We start from the raw sequence: 18,946 nt of genomic DNA, 5'->3' as shown, positions 1-18,946 counted from the left end.
TGGAGACCATTTCCAAATTCTGGGAATGGTGGGTATTTATTTTGTTCTGTCATTGAACATCACCTTGTCTACAGGTCAAATTCTTCTTCAAGGAGGATTACAGTATTTTTTATACCAAGTCAAAGTGATGAAGTAAAAACACAACATGCTGGAGAAGCTCAGCAGGTCCAACAGTGTCCCTTATGGAGCCAAGGTAAAGATGCAGACCCAATGTATGTGCAACATGTTCTGGAGAGATGCTGCTTTGTCGAGTTATTTGTTATTTGAGCCCTTCATCAAAGTATGAAAGAAGGCCGGCAAGCATCTGAGCAAAAGGGTGGGGGGGGGGGTGGGTGGTGGTGGCAAGGCAGGAGATGAAAGGTGGAGAAAGGAGGGAAGAGGACAGCGGCAATGAGGGGGAGGGGTGAAAGAACTGGAAGGACAGGAAAGGGGGAAGGGAAAGAAAAGGCGAGCAGGTTTAATGGAAAGCAGTGACGTCGATGTTCATGCCAGACAAAAAATAAGGTGTTTTCCTTCAATCTGCGTCACTTGAGGTTTAATGTCATAACCTTTCAAATGTTGCACTCCACAGTAGTGTAAAAAGGCATCTCAAAATCGCAACTTGTTTTAATTTTGCACTACTCATGTCTTCTGTATGCTTCAAACAGAAGAGGTCACAACCAAAATAATTAGGGGAGACAGTTAAATATATGGTTGATAAGACAAAATCTGTCAAATTTCCTTCAGCTCTACTGAAAGGGTGTATGGAAGATAGCCATTATAAAAGGATGAGGGGGAGGAACAGAGTAGGCGATAGGTGAATCCAGGTGAGGAGAGGTGATGGCAGACAGTGAGGTGGGAGAAGGAAGAGAGGAGCTAGCAACAGAGGCTGACAGGTGATAAATGAAAGCAACAAAAGGCAGATCATGGTACCTGATCAGGAAAGCAAAGAGTAGAACCAAGTAAAGCAAGAATGATGATCAGATCGAAACAATGATGAGATATAATAGGGGGCCCATGGAAGGAGAGTTTGGGTGATGGGCAGATGCAATAGGTGGGGGAGGAAAAAGACATTGGGTAATGGGACTGCAAGCAGTGTGGTCAAGATCTAGGTACATCAGAAGGGGAGAAGAAAGGATGGTGGGGGGGGAAAGGTTGGGGGGGGAGGAGTGGAGGGCAGCAGTTTACCTGACTGGAGAATTCAATGTTCATGCTGTTGGATGTAGATTCCAACATTTGCAGTCTCTTGTGCCTTTATGGAGATTAAAGGGACAAGAGGGAGTTTCTTCTTTGTTGGAATTTATTACAAGATGATATTGATTTCAGAAGAAGAGAATTCAGCTTTAAGAAGGACATGAAGAGGAATTTATTCACTCAGAGAACTTGAATGTTTAAAATTCTCAGAGAGTTGTGAATGATAAATCATCCAATGTATTAATTCAGAATTAGAAATATTTTTGATCCAGATAAGAATAAATCCTATTAGCAAATAAGTGAAAATAAATAAAACTGCCAATGCTGGAAATCTAGAACAATAACAGGAAATGCTAAAAATACTCCGAGGTCAGGCCACATCTATGGGAAGAGAAACCGAGTAAAATTCAGGCAATTTTCTGTTTTAATTTTCTCAACAAATTGATTTTCCAGAAATTGAAGTAATAATCAATTGCCTATTTTCAGTTCCTTTTAGTAATTTATCCAAACTTTAAACAGTGTGGAATATATGTGCGGGATATACCGGAAAGTCTTGCTGAACCAAAGATCAGATTGAGCCCCTTTTTATTGGGTGGTAGAGGGCATCCACAGTTTACTTCTGCTCCAACTCCTTTCGTTTTGCTGTTGGCTCATGACCTACCGGAAGAGCAACTTGCCAATCTTTTTCAATGCTTTCATCATGTGGTCATCTCTTAATTGTGATACAAGATGCTGCACATATGCTATTTGTTTCAAATAATTATGACAACTTGTGACTGTTAATAAATGCCAGCCTTGTCTGTGAAGCCTATATCATTACAATAATTTTCAGCAAGCATTCACTTACCTTTTCCTTGGTGGACATCAGTTCGCAGTATAATGAAACAACAGAGGAAAGAATTAATTAATTCTTTTGTGATGTGTGACAGAGTATATAGATATAGTTTTATATATATGTTTATGGGAGATAAATTGGGAAAAGTTTGTTAGAGTAGGTCACACTTTAAAACAGATCTTATTTAAAATGCTGGTACTCTGCCCCATGGTAGACATATCGGCTCCAGAGCTTTTGCAAAAGCTTTTGAAGAATGCTCGAGACTTCACAAATGGATTGTTGTTTGCAAAAGGCAACAGATGAAAGAGCATGCTGGAGCTGCTGCTGTCTGGAAGAGAACTGGCTATTCTGAAAGGGCCATATGGTTTTGGAAGCAGAGAGAGTCAAACAGGCTTTCTCTCAGAGAGAGAGAGAGAGAGATCATTTGTACAGTGTTACAGCCAGCGAGACAGTAGCTGTAACTGGAACAGGACAAGCTGGCAAGCTTTTGGAAAGCCCAGTTGTAAGACACCCTGGTCAAAGCCCTTGTGGTTCATGCAAGAGGAGAGGACTGGCTGTCTGATGTTTCACTTGGAATAAGAGAAACAAAAATGAACTCTGTGGTGACATGAAAGATAGAGGTTATCATCTGGAGAACCCTGAAGGGGCAAGTTTTGTCAGAATGACATTGAAGTGGCTGATTAAAAGAGAACAACAAATCTCTCTCTGAAAACTGACAAGAACCTTCCTGAGCGGTAACCATTTACCTTTCATGCACCAAAGCCTAGTGAATGTTAAAAATGTTAAATTCTGTGCACAGTATAAGAATTGCCTGCAACCAGTGAACTTGGAGGAATGAGAAGTGAGATTGGACTATGAACCAAAGAACTTTTCTGAACCTACACACTCATTACATACACATGCGCTTAGAATTAGAAGGGGGTTAAGTTAGGATAAGTAAGTCAATAGAGATAAGTTAAAGTTTAGTTCTATTTTCATGTTTAAAGATAATTAAAAGCAACGTTTGTTTAAGTAACCATTTGTCTTGGTAAATATCTATTCCTGCTGGGTTTTGGGGTACTCTGGGCTCATAAAAGATGACTCTCACTTTTATGAATATATCAATAAGTGGGGTATTTTTAATATCTTTTTTTTCAGGCCTGAGCCCTTGTTCAGTTGTTCAGAAGAGAGGGTGGGCAGGTGGGAACCATAGGGGGTAGGGCAGTGGTTCTCAACCCCTATTTTTAATATCTGATCTTTGTACTTGCAGCAATTAAAATGTAATTTTAATTTCTCTCCCTTTGAAGTTCATTTGCACAGTTATGTGCATAAAATGTTAAAGACCTAACAATCAAACAATAAAGAATATTAATGTTTACAGTTTGGATATACAATTGAGAGCAATTGAAAATCCGCAATTTGTTACTTCAAATTCTATTAAAAATATCAATAAAACTTCATCATATCTGTATGTTTCAAACCTAGATTAAGATCAAAGACTCTATCAATAAATTAAAAAAATACATCAATTAAAAATGTTGCTAGTACCAATATTTTGTGGGCATTTCAGACATTAAGATATGAGCAATCTGTTAGCAGACTCACAATCGGCAATGAGGAAGTGTTCAGGAGGGAGACAGATCAGTCAGTTGAGTGGTATCACACCAACAACCTTGCACTCAACGTTAGTAAAACCAAGGAGATGATTGTGAACTTCCGGCAGAAGTCAGGAAAATATGAACCAGTTCTCATTGAGGGCTCAGCAGTGGAAAGGATCGAGATCTTCAAATTCCTGGGTGTCACCATCTCCGAGGATCTGTCCTGGAGCCTCAATGTTGCTGCAATCACGAAGCTGGCTCGCCTACAGCTTTACATTGTGAGGAGTTTGAGGAGATTTGATATGTCACTGAAAACTCATGAAACTTCTACAGGAGTACTTTCAAGAGCATTTTATCTGGCTGCATCATCATCTGGTACAGAGGTGCCAACGCTGAGGTCGAGAAAAAACCCCAGAGGATTGTTAACTCGGCCTATGACATCTTCACTCCATCGAGACATCTACAAGAGACGATGTCTTAAGAAAGCATCCTCTATCCTTATCGACCCCCACCACGACCCAGGCCTCTTCACTCTGCTACCATCAGGAAAAAGGTACAGGAGTCTGAAGACAAGCACTCAGTGGCACAAGGACAGCTTCTTCCCTGCTGCCATCAGATTCCTGACTAGTCAAAGAACCACAGACACTGCCTTACTTGAACTTTTTCTTGCACTATTTTGATTTATTGTTGTAAGGCAGTTGATATATAAATGTTTGTCCCATGATGCTTCTGCAAAGCAACAAATTTTGTGACTAATTCATGAAAATAAATTCTGCTTCTGCTGCTGAATCTTTACTTGGGGAACCAGTATTTTTGTAAGAGGCAACGATTTCCAAAAATCAAAAGGTAAAAGCCATGATTCTCTCAGAATAATCAGTCCCATTCTGAGTTGAGTTAGTTTATGCAAGTTTTGCGGAAACTGCCAAAATGCTTGGCCTGGAAGTCAGCCTGAAGAAAACTGAGGTCCTCCATCAGCCAGCTCCCCACCATGACTACCAGCCCCCCCCCCCACCCCCCCCACATCTCCATCGGGCACACAAAACTCAAAACGGTCAACCAGTTTACCCATCTCGGCTGCACCATTTCATCGGATGCAAGGATCGACAATGAGATAGACAACAGACTCGCCAAGGCAAATAGCGCCTTTGGAAGACTACACAAAAGAGTCTGGAAAAACAACCAACTGAAAAACCTCACAAAGATTAGCGTATACAGAGCCGTTGTCATACCCACACTCCTGTTCGGCTCCGAATCATGGGTCCTCTACCGGCATCACCTACGGCTCCTAGAACTCTTCCACCAGCGTTATCTCCGCTCCAGCCTCAACATTCATTGGAGCAACTTCATCCCTAACATCGAAGTACTCGAGATGGCAGAGGCTGACAGCATCGAATCCACGCTGCTGAAGATCCAACTGCGCTGGGTAGGTCACGTCTCCAGAATGGAGGACCATCGCCGTCCCAAGATCGTGTTCTATGGTGAGCTCTCCACTGGCCACCGTGACAGAGGTGCACCAAAGAAGAGGTACAAGGACTGCCTAAAGAAATCTCTTGGTGACTGCCACATTGACCACTGCCAGTGGGCTGTTATCGCCTCAAACCGTGCATCTTGGCGCCTCACAGTTTGGCGGGCAGCAACCTCCTTTGAAGAAGACCACAGAGCCCACCTCACTGACAAAAGACAAAGGAGGAAAAACCCAACACCCAACCCCAACCAACCAATTTTCCCTTGCAACCGCTGCAACCGTGTCTGCCTGTCCCGCATCGGACTTGTCAGCCACAAACGAGCCTGCAGCTGACGTGGACATACCCCTTCATAAATCTTCGTCTGCGAAGCCAAGCCAAAGAGAGAGATGAATTTACGATAGTTTTCATTGCATGTCTAGTCTTGTCTTTTTCATCTGTTTTCATAATTGGGCTGTTAGTTATATAATCCTGAAGTTGATAATATGATTGCAGTTTTAATAAAGGTTAATAAATGCATACAATGCTCCTTGCAGATCATAAATTGGAATCTTTGTAACAGAAAATGAACCATTACTTTTGTTTCATAATATTGGTTGTGATCAATAGCTATTTGTGTTGCTTTAGGGCTGTCACCTTCCTAAGGATTGTACCACTTCTTCTTGTGGCTTGTCTGGCAATGCTTTCCTTAATTACCTCTTCTCTACTTTCCCTTCTTAGACTTGTGGAGAGTTAGCCTCTCATTTTGTTTTGGACCAATGCTGCCAATCCAGGTTTTGTGGTGAAGCCAATCAATTTGCTTTCTCAAAACTTTCAATATAAAGCAGATTGTTTTCCTTTATCTCTGAAATAATACAAATGAATAAATACAAATAATTTTAAATGATGTGCATAATATGAAATATGATGTTCTAATTCATTACAGTTCATGAGTTATTAAACAAAGCCTACTTAAACTGTATTATCTGATGTGATGTCTTAACACTCCTTTAACACTGTGGCAAAATAACATTTCATAAACTTTACTTCAAATGGCTGTCAACTAACACTAAGAAGATATCCATTTCTTTTTTTCATAATAGTCGCTATGGACTCATTGGAATGGTCCCTAGGGAGTTTCCATGCCTGGAGTAGTAACTCACAGGTTACACACCATCCATAGAAAGTTAAAAACAATCAACGATTCTGGTCTGAGCCCATCGTCAGGGATGTGGAAAATCAGTCAGATGTGGGGGAACATGAACGAGGAGCGGAGAGGAGGGGAGAAGGGGAGGATCACAGGGAAACAGTTAAGAAGGAAGAGGTGGATACAGGTGGGAGGGGAGGGGAGAAAGAAGTTGAAAAGTAATGGGGAGAGGGCTAAGAAGGATACCTGCAAGAAGGAAAGGAAGATTGTGGGGAGCTGGGGGAAGGGAGACAGAGGGGTAAGGAAAGAGAGAGGGACAGCAAGGAAGATAATGTAAATTGATGCCGTCTGGTTGGAGGCTGCCAAGATGGAATATTAAGGTTTTCTCAATTTGTAAGTGGCCCCAATCTTGCAGTACATGATGCTGTGGACAGTCATGTTGATATGTCAATGGTATGTGGAATTGAAATGGCTGGCCTTGCTGTTGCAGCGGACAGTGTAAAGGAGCTCAACAAAATGATCTGGGGAAAGCTGCTTCAGGGGAACTGGATTGCTCTCATCCTTACCTACCACCTCACCAGCCTCTGATCCAAAATATAATTCTCTGCAGGTTTTGTCACTTATGACAGGATCCCACCACCAGACATAACTTTCTCTCTCATTAAATCTCTAAGTTCAGTAGGGACTGCCAACTCATCTCTTCCTATCAATCGCCTAGCCTGGCAGTACTGATTTTGATGTTCCTGTACCTCCCTCTTGATGGTAGTGGATTAAATATACTGTGGTCTGGATGAAAAGGACCTTCTATCATTCTTTGAGCCATACTTAAGCAACACTCCTGGTAAATATCATCAATAGAGAAAAGGGAGACCCCAGTGATCATCTTGGCCATTTTGATGATCCTCTCTATTGACTTCCAATATGATGCTTTGTAGTTACCCATGCCACACAATTATACAGCCAGACATGACATTCTCACTGCATTCCTATAAGATATTGTCAAGATGGGGGCTGGTAGCCTTGCTCTCCTCAAACTCCTCAGGAAGTGTAGACACTGCTGTGCCTTCCTGACTAATGAGGAGGTGTTATGGGTCCAAGATAGGTCCTCCTTTATGTACACACCAAGGAATGTTGTGCTCTCTGCCCTATCCATGGCGGAGCCATTGAAATCTAGTGGAGAATGGTCAAACTTCATCCTCCTGAAGTCCACAATCATCTCCTTTGTATTGCCCTATCATATGAAGCAACACTTCACGTGAATCTATCGGGAGATCATTTACTGCATTTGGCGAAGAACTATTGGAGTACATGTACTTCAGTGACATCGAAATAATATTTAATAATGGTTTCATGTCTCAACAATCTTCTCTGTTATTATTTCTACTATAACAAGGGTTACGGTGAGTGGGGCTGAGTGGGAGACTTGATCAGCTCATGATAGAATAGCAGAGCAGACTCGATGGGCCGATTAATCTACTTCTGCTTTGATTTCTTGTGGACATTCAGAAAGCAAATTAAGCTGCATTAACAGATCAAATCTTCACCAAGCTGTCAGGATTGGAATTATGGCACTGATAACTCAAGGACTAAGCACAAGGGGAATGGGTGAAATGTGTGAAATGCAAATGCAATGGGTAACATTTTTCTGAGTGATTTCTGTGGTTGCTTTGCAGTTGTTCTTTCCCTTTCCATTTCTGAACAAAAATATCTTGCGTGACACTACTCGTATAATTGTATTCTGGAACATATCTCCATTATTAAATTAAACTGCTGAGGTGAAGCCTTGGACATCAGCTTGTTCCCTGAAGGTTACAACGCTTTCTTCTTCTTTGGCTTGGCTTCACGGACGAAGATTTATGGAGGGGGTAAAAGTCCACGTCAGCTGCAGGCTCGTTTGTGGCTGACAAGTCCGATGTGGGACAGGCAGACACGGTTGCAGCGGCTGCAGGGGAAAATTGGTGGGTTGGGGTTGGGTGTTGGGTTTTTCCTCCTTTGCCTTTTGCCAGTGAGGTGGGCTCTGCGGTCTTCTTCAAAGGAGGTTGCTGCCCGCCAAACTGTGAGGCGCCAAGATGCACGGTTTGAGGCGATATCAGCCCACTGGCGGTGGTCAATGTGGCAGGTACCAAGAGATTTCTTTAGGCAGTCCTTGTACCTCTTCTTTGGTGCACCTCTGTCACGGTGGCCAGTGGAGAGCTCGCCATAGAACACGATCTTGGGAAGGCGATGGTCCTCCATTCTGGAGACGTGACCCATCCAGCACAGCTTAATACAGGTACAACTGTTTTGTAAACGTCTGACAAGAATTAGCACAATGTAACTGCGTGCACACTTTCACTTCCTTGTCCGAAGAATCCACTAGGAAATTATTCATTTCCTCTCTTCTTGTTTTTATAATTTTGGGTCAGCACAGATTACGTAGCAGTTAGGGCAACACTATTATGGTGGCAGTGTCTCAATTGATCTATGAGTGGAATCAAAGGATATGGGGTGTGATTGAACAGCAAGATGGCTCTGAAGTAAAAGATTAACATGCTATTGAATAGCAGAACAAGCACAAGAAGCCAAATGGCTTCCTGCTTCTTTTTAATTAAGTGCTTAATGTACTGACACCCACTGAGAATCAGAAAGACTGTGGGAGAAATTTTGAAAAACCTTGAAGCATTGAATTATTTAACTGGAAAATTCTGACTCACACTCCTTAGGTAGAAGTCATGATGCTTTCAAAGCACATCATTTCACCTGCAGCAGAAAGATAAAGAGGTGACTCATATCCTGTATTGTTCATTTTGACAAGTGGTTTTCTTATTAAATTCCAACTTCAGTAATGCAGCTGACAATTTACTGAAATAAGCCACTCTTTTGCCTGCTGCTGGCATCCTGTTACACTTCATGGGGAGTTTCTGGATGCTGTTAAACCACAAATGATAGCGTGAATATTTGCACTCATGATTATATTTGCCATTGCAGCAACATCCCAGCATTTTGACGTCATTCAGATAATTGCATTTGCATTTCTGCTGTTCAGCTGTACAATATTATTTTAAATATAATGCATTTCTTATCCATTCATCTTGACTTATAAACAGGGGTGCAGTACTCATTTTTGTTTAAGTGCCAGAGCTCACCAAAAATGGTGGAAAAAGGGGATTCTCCTTGAATGATTCATGGACAGGGGAGTTACGGCCATTCAACCCATCATGTCCATGCTTGACAAAGAACTCCCTCACTTTATTCCTCCACACCTCCCTCCTACCCTTGTTCTAGTGCCCTGCTGGTCACAATTCTCGAAAAACACATCCAAATAAACATTTCTCCTTTAATCTATCACCTAAATGTTTTCAATGTCTCCCCCCTCTGCTGAAAGAAATTCTAGTATGACAGAAGTTCCAGAGTGATGCTCCAGTGAGCTCCAGCAGTACTGCACCCCTGCTTGTAAATATAAAGAGTTCAGTTTTGTACAAACCAGTGGTTCTCAACCTTTTTCTTTCCACTCACATTCCACTTTAAGTATTCCCCATGCCATCGGTGCTCTGTGATTAGTAAAGGATTGCTTAAGGTGGTATGTGGATGGAAAGGAAAGGTTGAGAACTACTCCTCTAGACCCAAATGTTACTGAAATATTTTGCTTGAAAAAATTGTCATTAGCCCATTTCCTTTGGAGTTATGAAACCATGCACATAGTGAATCAATTAGGGATGATTAAAACAGTGGTTTTCAAATGTTTTCTTTCCACCCACATACCACCTTAAGCAATCCCTTACTAATCACAGAGCACCGATGGCATAGGAATTACTTAAAGTGGTATGTGGGTGGAAGGAAAAAGGTTGAGAACCACTGATATAAACTGCCTTACAGAAATAAATTTTAAAAATGCACAAAAAGTCACAGTGAGGCCATGTCTTTAGTTCATTGATCATTCAGGAATCGGGGAATAAGCTGTCCTTGTGCCACTGAGTGCTTGCCTTTAGGCTCCTGCACCTTTTTTCCTGATGGTAGCAGAGTGAAGAGGGCATGGCCTTGGGTGGTGGGGGTCCTTGAGGATAGAGGCTGTTCTCTTAAGACACCGCCTCTTGTAGATGTCCTCGATGGAGTGAAGTCTGGTGCTTATGATGTCACTGGCCGGTTAACAAGCCTCTAGAGCATTTTCTTGTCCTGAACGTTGACATCTCCATACAAGACAGAGATGCAAGCAGCCAGAATGCTCTCCACGGTACCCCTGCAGAAGTTTTTGAGAGTCTTCGGTGACATACCAAATCTCCTCAAACACCTCACAATCTATAGCTGTTGGTGATCCTTCTTTGTGAATGCATCGACATGTGGGCTACGGGATGGATCCTTAGAGATGTTGTCACCCAGGAATTTGAAGTTCTTGACCCTCTCCACGACTGAGCCCTCAATGAAGACTGGTTCGTATTCTCCTGACTTCCTCCTGAAGTCCCATACTATCTTGAGCATAACATAACTCCAAGGCCACCAGAGACACTATTAAACAGCACTTTTTTGCTGTACTCCAAATTTAAATATTTATCTATCCTTTTATATTTATTATCTTTTATTACTTTAATCTTACTTGTTTTTTGTTAGTCTGTTTTGCAAATCTGTGTAGCTGCAACAAGCAAGGATAACATTGCATCTGCATAGAGTTAGAAGTCTGTCTTGGCAAGATGTGCGAATGTTGATTAATCCAATGTATCAAATATATTGATATTCTGCAAGGAGAAAAGAGAGGAATTTCCAGCCTATGAAGATAGCAGCAGTGCAATGAAAGCAGTCTCTGCCAGGGTCTTCCAGAATGTTAGTTCATCTTCCCCACTTTCCCTGTCAATAACGTTATTACAGCGCTTTGAATCCCATCCTGTCTGTAAGGGCTCTTTATATTTTTACCATGACTGCATGCTCCATTCCCTTCCACCCTTCCAAACGTACAGCAGCTGTAGGTTAATTGGGGTATTTGGTCAGCATGGGCTCGTGGGCTTGAAGGGCCTGTTATTGTGCTGTATGCCAGTTGAATCAGCAGGCTGCCCCCTACAAGAGGCCCAGGTCAAGCTTTATGATGCTCTTCTGATTCCTCCAAGGGGAGATCTCTTTACAAATTGAAGCCACGGATAAATATTTGAGATAAGAATAATTTATTGGTGAAGTGACTGAAGAATAAAAGTAAAATTGATGGTGATAAGCAGAGGGCCAATGGATCTTGCAAGATGTTAAATTCTATAGTTTCAAATGCACAATTAGTGCAGACATTTGGTAAACATGCTTGTCAGTCCAAACCTTTGTGTAAGATTATTGCACAGTCAATAAATGTGAATAATATTTCTAATGATCCTTCTTACCATTCAGGTAATAATGCTTTAACTGAAAGATGCAATTGTCAGTCATTTATATTTAAAGATTTATTTTTCATACATTGTAACTATGTTCTCAGCTTTTTGGTCTCTCTATCCTTGATGCTTCCAATTTTGACCAAGTTTTGGACAATCTTTGTCACAAAAAATCTGCCGCCACCATAGCTGCTGTAATTGCCATTGATGTGGACATGGCAGAGCAGGGAACGGAGACACAACGCTGCTCCGCAGGGTCATATTGCCTGGCCCTGATGCTGATGGCTTCGTTCAGGCTTTAAAAAGCCTGTTAAAGGAACTGACAGTTTTTAAAAAAAAAACTCCTGCAATAATGGAGAACTGTGCCCAAAGTGGCTGCACCTCTGCTGGGCCACGATGGGAGGTAGACTCTGGGGAGCAGAGGATTGGCACAGGACACTAGATAGAAGGAAAACACCCCTATAAAGGAGAAGTATTAGAAGTGACCCTACAAGAACATGACCATGCCAGCGGACCAGAAAGGGGCTTAGCAGTCGAAGGTCTCACACAGTCTATGGGCTGTTGGCGACTTGCGGTTGAAGGACCCACACTGGCTGTGGGCTGCTAGAGACTGGCTCGTGGGAATCAAGTATCGGAACCAGGATTCAAGAGTGTGCTGGGGGCAAGAAAGGCTCTCAAAGGCCTTAGGCACTGAAGGCTTCCTGGTCGAATCAGAGGTTTGGATCAGGAGCTCGGGTGGCCGATGGTTCGAACAGCAGTCTGTGCAGATACAGAGCCTGCGGGAGCACTGGAGAAAAATCCACAGACACTCAGTATCTCAGAAGTGACTATGATCTGCTTCTCTTTCTCTATTGTTAGGGGCATCAGGCAATGCTCACGGCAACTCTTTGTTTGTCTTCAGCAGGCAAAAGCTCGTATATCTAGCATATTACATTTTTAATGTATTATTACATGACAATAAAAAGAACCTTAGAACTTTTTACATTTCTTTATTTGACTGAACTTTTGATGATACATTTATTAAAAAGTCTTGAATTATTTTTGTTATAATTTGTTGTCATACAGTGTACAAAATGCAAAGTTCAGATTTATTTTCAGAGCACATACACAATGTATTTCTCCAACCCATTACTATTCTGCAAGATGAGTGTCTAGTTTTTTGTGTTTGCTGATTTTGTGCATTGTGTATTCTTTTATTAATTGGTGTACAGCACCTTGGAGCAACATTTTGTTGTGTTTAAAATATGCTATATAAATATTCAATTCAATTCTATTCAATCACATACAACCCTAAGATTACTTTTCCTGTGGCCAGGCAGAATTTCCACTTATCAATAAGTGTATACTATACTTAAGAAAAAGATACAGCATGTATACAAAAGAGAGGAATGTATACAAAGAAATAAATGTTAACAATCTGACTACAACATAGAAAAACAATTAATAATAATTAATGTGCCAAGTAAGAGTCCTTAAATGAGTCTCTAATTTAATTCGTCGTTGGAGAGGTAGCAACCGTTCCTCAACCTTGTGGTGTGAGATGTGGCACCTACACCTCTTTCCTGATGGTGACAGTGAGAACAGAGTGTGTGCTGGGTGGTTGCTGTTAATGGTTGCTGTTGCTTTCCGACAGCAGCATTCTTTGTAGATTTCCTTCATTGTAGGGAGGGTATTGCCTGTGATGTACTGGACCGTGTCCACTACCTTTTGCAGGGCTTTCCACTCAGGGGTATTGGTGTTCCCATACCAGGCCATGATGCAGCCAGTCAGCACACTTTCCACCACACATCTGTTGAAGTTTGCCAGGGTTTCTGATGTCATGCCAAACCTCCACAAACCCCTGAGAAAGTAGAGGCGCTGATGTGCTTTCTTCATGATGACGTTAGTGTGTTGGGTCCATAATTCCAAATCATGAGCAAGCAATTTACTGACACCACTATGACTATGTGAATGACTATGGGTTATGTTCAAATGGCACTAATAGGGATTAAGAGCTGATTTGAGGAAATTAACAAGAATATTTGAATAGATTTTTTATGAGCCTAATTAAGTTCGCTTCACAACAAAATAAATAGATACCAGGACAGATGCTGAATCTTCTCCGGTGGCACAGTAAAATGATCTGGGGTGGGGGGGGGGGGGGGAATGTGTGATCTTTGAGAATGATCCAGAGCGTCAGGGAGGAAAGAGACAACTTTTTCTTTAGATCAATTAAGATTAAATTTAAGAGGAGCATCATTACCTTTGTCATTTAATATGGCATTGGTTCGACCTTATCGCACACCTTCCTTTTGTTCTTTCTCCCTTCCCCACTTCTCTGCATCTAAAAACCTGAAGCACTAATGCTGGCCTCACTCCAAAAGATGCTGCTGGACTTTCTGGGTATTTCTAATATTTTCTGTTTTATTTCAGATTCCCCAATCTGTAGTCGGCTTCCCTTGCATTTTTATTATTCACTATATCTGATATTTTAGATTGTATTAGGCTTGCAAGTTTTCTGAAGTTGTCTTTTAAGCTGAATTGATTTTTTTCAACTTTTTCCATGGTGAGTTTTGAACTCACTTTTATGTCTTTTGTCTTAACCTAAGGATTAGATGTCTTGCAACATTACCACTGTACTAATATTATTACTGTCATTCATTTTCTTATAGTCAGATCTTTAAAATGTTAGCAGGATTTCTCTCTGTTTTATTTGTGTTGGGGAGAAAAATGTGGAAGGAAGGCGCTTTATCCGGGAGTTACCCGGTAGGTAAAATCTTTGACTTGAATTATTTTGTATATGCAGGCACTTACATGGATAATGCATGCAAGTTACAAAATCAATACAATGAAATAACGTTTGTGATGTAAAAGCAGAAACATCTAAATCATTAGGCTACAATCAATTCACAATTTATGCAGATTTTGGCATTGCGTTTTTGAGAAATCAGCTCTGTCTGACAGTAAACCTAAAGAAGCAAACTGCAGCAAATTTAGGGCCCATTTTAGTTTGGCTATTCATCATTACCATGTTGCAACTATTTAATTTTTCTATCATTAACTAACATATTGAGTGATTTTAAAAAAAATGTTTAAATTTCAGGCATTTGGAGCAGAATTTATTCTGCACCCTCCCCCCCAAATGACCATAAAAAAGTTGTGGTGAGACACTTCTTTATGCTACTGCAGTTTTTGTGTGAATTTTCTCCCATCGTGTTGCTATGCAGAGAGTTCCAGGATTTTGATACAATGTTAATGAAGAAATGGCAATATTTTTTCAGCTCAGCATGGTGAGTTACTTGGCATGGAACCTGCAGTTAGTAGTGTCCTTTGCAGTGGAGGATTAACTATCATCCGAGCTCCACCTAGGCTGAGCTTCTGTAAGGCTCCCCTGACCTTGTCCCCCTTGCCCCATTGAATAGAATAAAGTGATGTTACATAACATTAAATAACTTATATTAGTTATTATGCTGGAGCCTGACGTCCCCACTCCTGCCAGTCCCCCTTCCCTTCCAGGTCCCTGGGCTTAAGCCTACTCAGCCTAATGGTTAATCTGCCACTGTTCCCATGTAAAACCAAGTGTTGATTAGGTGACAAGTTTTCACAATATCTGGACTCTATCTGCCACGGTTTCTGTATGTCATTTTAACTCTCTTTCCCATTCTCACATTGACCTGTCTGTCTTTGGTCTTCTCCATTGCATTAGAGAAGCAAATGGTAAATTGGAAGAGCTTCACTTTATATTCCATGTGGTAGCATGGTTTGAACATTGAATCTTGCCAAGTTCAGGTAACCCACATACGTCGTGCTCTCCTCTCATACATACTCATCTTTCCATCTAGTTTTCTTCTCTCAAAGCCATCGATGGACTAGCCCCCTCCTATATCACTGATTTCCTAACACCCTACTCCACTTTAAGACCCTCTCAGATCAGCAATTTATGACACTTGGTTGTTCCTTGCTCAACTCGCAAGCTCAGGGGAGATCACGCCTTTGTGATAGCAGCTCTCAAACTGTGGAACAACATTCCTCCCTCCATCAAATCAGCCCCTTCCTTTTAAATCCAGGCTGAAGTTGCATTTTTACTTGCGTCTTTGGAAGTGATTGTTGATTGTTGTCTGCACAATTCTAAATCCCAGGTATCCGTTTTAAATAGCTGCTTTAAGTTAAAATGTAATTTATGATCTGTACAGCACATTGGTCAACGTGAGCTGTTTTAAATGTGCTATATAAATAAACTAAACTCTTTTTGTTCATCCCCTTCCCCTCTTGGTTCTATCTGCTACCATCCTCACCCCATCTGGTTCTACTCATCACTAACCAGCCTATATCCCTTCTGCTTTATACTGCTACATATAGCATTCTTCCCTGTTGCCTCTCAGTCCTGATAATGGTTTCAATCATGAACATCAACTTACACATTTTGCTTCCAGAGATACTGCTTAACCCACTGACTTCTTCACGCATTCTGCTTTTTATTTTTCTACATTCTAGTATCTGCAGTTTCTTTAGCCTTCTATCTAACTTGCCTTCTTCACCTTAATGTTAGATGATACTCTTAGTGGTTCTCAACCCATAGAACCATAGGACATTAGTGCACAGAAACAGGCCCCTCCTAGTTTGTTCCGAACCATTTTTTTGCCTAGTCCCACTGACCTGCACCCAGTACATAGCCCTCCATACCCCTGCCATCCATGTAACTGTTCAAATTCTTCTTAAATGTTAAAATTGAGGCCACATTCACCACTTCAACTGGAGACTCATTGCACACTCCCACCACTCTCTGTATGAAGAAGTTTCCTCTTGTGTCCCTCTAAACTTTTCCCCTTTCACCCTTAACCCATGCCCTCTGGTTTGTATTGCCCCTACCCTCAGTGGCAAAAGCCTATCTATAATTATTCTGTCCATCTCCCTCATAATTTAAATTCCTCTCTCAAATCTCCCCTCATTCTACTATGTTCCAGGAATAAAGTCCTACCTGTTTAATCTTTCCCTGTAACTCAGTTTCTGAAGTCTGGGCAACATCCTAGTAAATCTTCTTTGTAATCTTTTTATCTTATTGATATCATTCCAGTAGTTAGATGACCAAAACGGCACACAATACTTATACAACTCTACCATATCATACCAACTCCTATTCTCAATAATTTGATAAAGGAAAATATGCCAAAAACTTTCTTTACAACTCTATCTACTTGTGATACCACTTTTAATGAATTATGTTCCTGTATTCCCAGATCCCTCTATCCTACTCGACTCCTCAGTGCCCTACCATTTACCATATTTGCCCTTTCTTGCTTTGTCCTTACAAAATGCAACACCTCATAGGTGTCTGCATTAAATTCCATCTGGATCTGCACTAGTCCATTTTTCCAGCTGGTCCAGATCCCTTTGCAAGGTTTGAAAGCCTTCCTTACTGGCCAAAATGCCTCCAATCTTAGTGTCATCTGCAAACTTGCTGATCCAATTTACCACATTATCATCTAGATACCATATATCATCCTCGGATACCAAACTTTTTCTTTCAAATATGCTTAATTGACTCTCACAACTTTGACCTCTTCATTCCTTTCAAATTACCATCCCATAGAACCATAGCAAAATACAGTACAAAAAAAATAGGCCAATCGGCCCTTCTAGTCTATGTCAAAACATCATTCCTCTTATCTCATTGACCTACAATCATTCCATAACCCTGCCGACCTCTCCCATACATGTATTTATCCAATTTATTATTAATTGATGACCCATTTACCATGCCAGATGGTAGCTCATTTCAAACTTCCATCACTCATTGAGGGAAGAAGTTCTCCTTAATGTTCCCCCTAAATCTTTCACCTTTCACCCTAAAGCCATGCCCTCTCGTATTTATCTCTCCCAATCTAAGTGGAAAGAGCCTACTCATATTTACTCTGTGTATTCGCCTCATAATTTTGTAAACCTCTATCAAATATCCCCTCATTCTTTTTTGCTCTAAGGAATAAAGTCCTAACCTGTTTAATCTTTCCCTAAGTCAGCTCCTGAAGACCTGGCAAAATCCTGGTAAATCTTTTCTGCACCCTTTCAATCTTATTGATATCCTTCCTATAGTTAGGTGACCAGAAATGCACACAAAACTCCAAATTTGGCCTCACCAATGTCTTATACAACCTCACCATAGCATCCCAACTCTTGGTTAGGTGACCAGAATTGCACACAAAACTCCAAATTTGGCCTCACCAATGTCTTATACAACCTCACCATAGCATCCCAACTCTTGAACTGAATACTTTGATTTATGAAGGCCAAGATGCCAAAAGCTTTCTTTACAATCCTGTGTACATGTGAAGCCACTTTCAGGGAATATGTATCTGTATTCCCAGATCCATTTGTTCCTCCACACTCCTCAGAGCCCTTCCATTGACTATGTATGATTTACCTTGGTTAGTCCTTCCAAAATGCAAAACCTCACACTTGTCTGCATTAAATTCCATCTGTCATTTTCTGTCCCATTTTTCTGGTTGGTCCATATTCCTCTGCAAGCTTTGAATGGTTTCCTCACTGTCCACAACGCCTCCAATCTTAGTGTCATCAGCAATCTTGCTGATACAATTTACCACATTACCATCCAGATCAATAGTTTCAACACCAATCTCTGAGGAACACTACCAATCACAGGCCTCCAGTCTGAGAACCAATCATCCACTACCACTACTACTCTCTGTCTTCTTCCATTCAGCTAATTTTGAATCCATTTTACAACCTCTCCATGGATACCTAGTAACTGAACCTTCTAAACTAGCCTCCCATGTGGGACCTGATCAAAATCTTTGTCCATGTAGACAGCATCCACTCCCTTTCCTTAATCTTGGTAATCTCCTCAGAAAACTCTATAAGATTTGTTAAACATGACCTACCATGCACAAAGCATATCTCAGAACACCCTCCAATCATTTACCCACTACTAACAACAGGTTCACTAACGTGTAATTTCCTGGTTTACTTTTGGAGCCTTTTTTAAACAATGAAACATGAGCTACCCTCTAATCCTCCGGCATCTCACCCACAGCTAAGGACATTTTAAATATATCTGCCAGGGCCCCTATAACTTCTACACTAGTCTCCCTCAAGGCCTGAAGGAATATCATGTCAGGCTCAGGGGATTTATCTACCTTTATTTGCTGGAAGGCAGCAAGCAACTCCTCCTCTTTTATCTCTATATGTTCCATGCCACTCCTGCTTGTTTCCCTTCCTTCCTTATACCCCATGCCAGTTTCCTGAATAAATACAGATGCAAAAAAACTGTTTAAGATCTCTCCCATCTCATTAGGCTCTACACATAGATGACCACTCTGATCTTACAGGGGACCAATTTTGTCTCTTACTATCCTTTTACTCTTAACTTACTTATAAGGACCCTTCGGGTTTTCCTTCACAATATCTTCCAAACCAACCTCATGTCTTCATTTTGCCTTCCTCATTTCCTTCTTAGT

This window comes from Narcine bancroftii, chromosome 1 (assembly GCF_036971445.1).
Source record: "Narcine bancroftii isolate sNarBan1 chromosome 1, sNarBan1.hap1, whole genome shotgun sequence".
Taxonomy (NCBI): domain Eukaryota; kingdom Metazoa; phylum Chordata; class Chondrichthyes; order Torpediniformes; family Narcinidae; genus Narcine; species Narcine bancroftii.
This window is presented reverse-complemented; position numbering follows the sequence as displayed.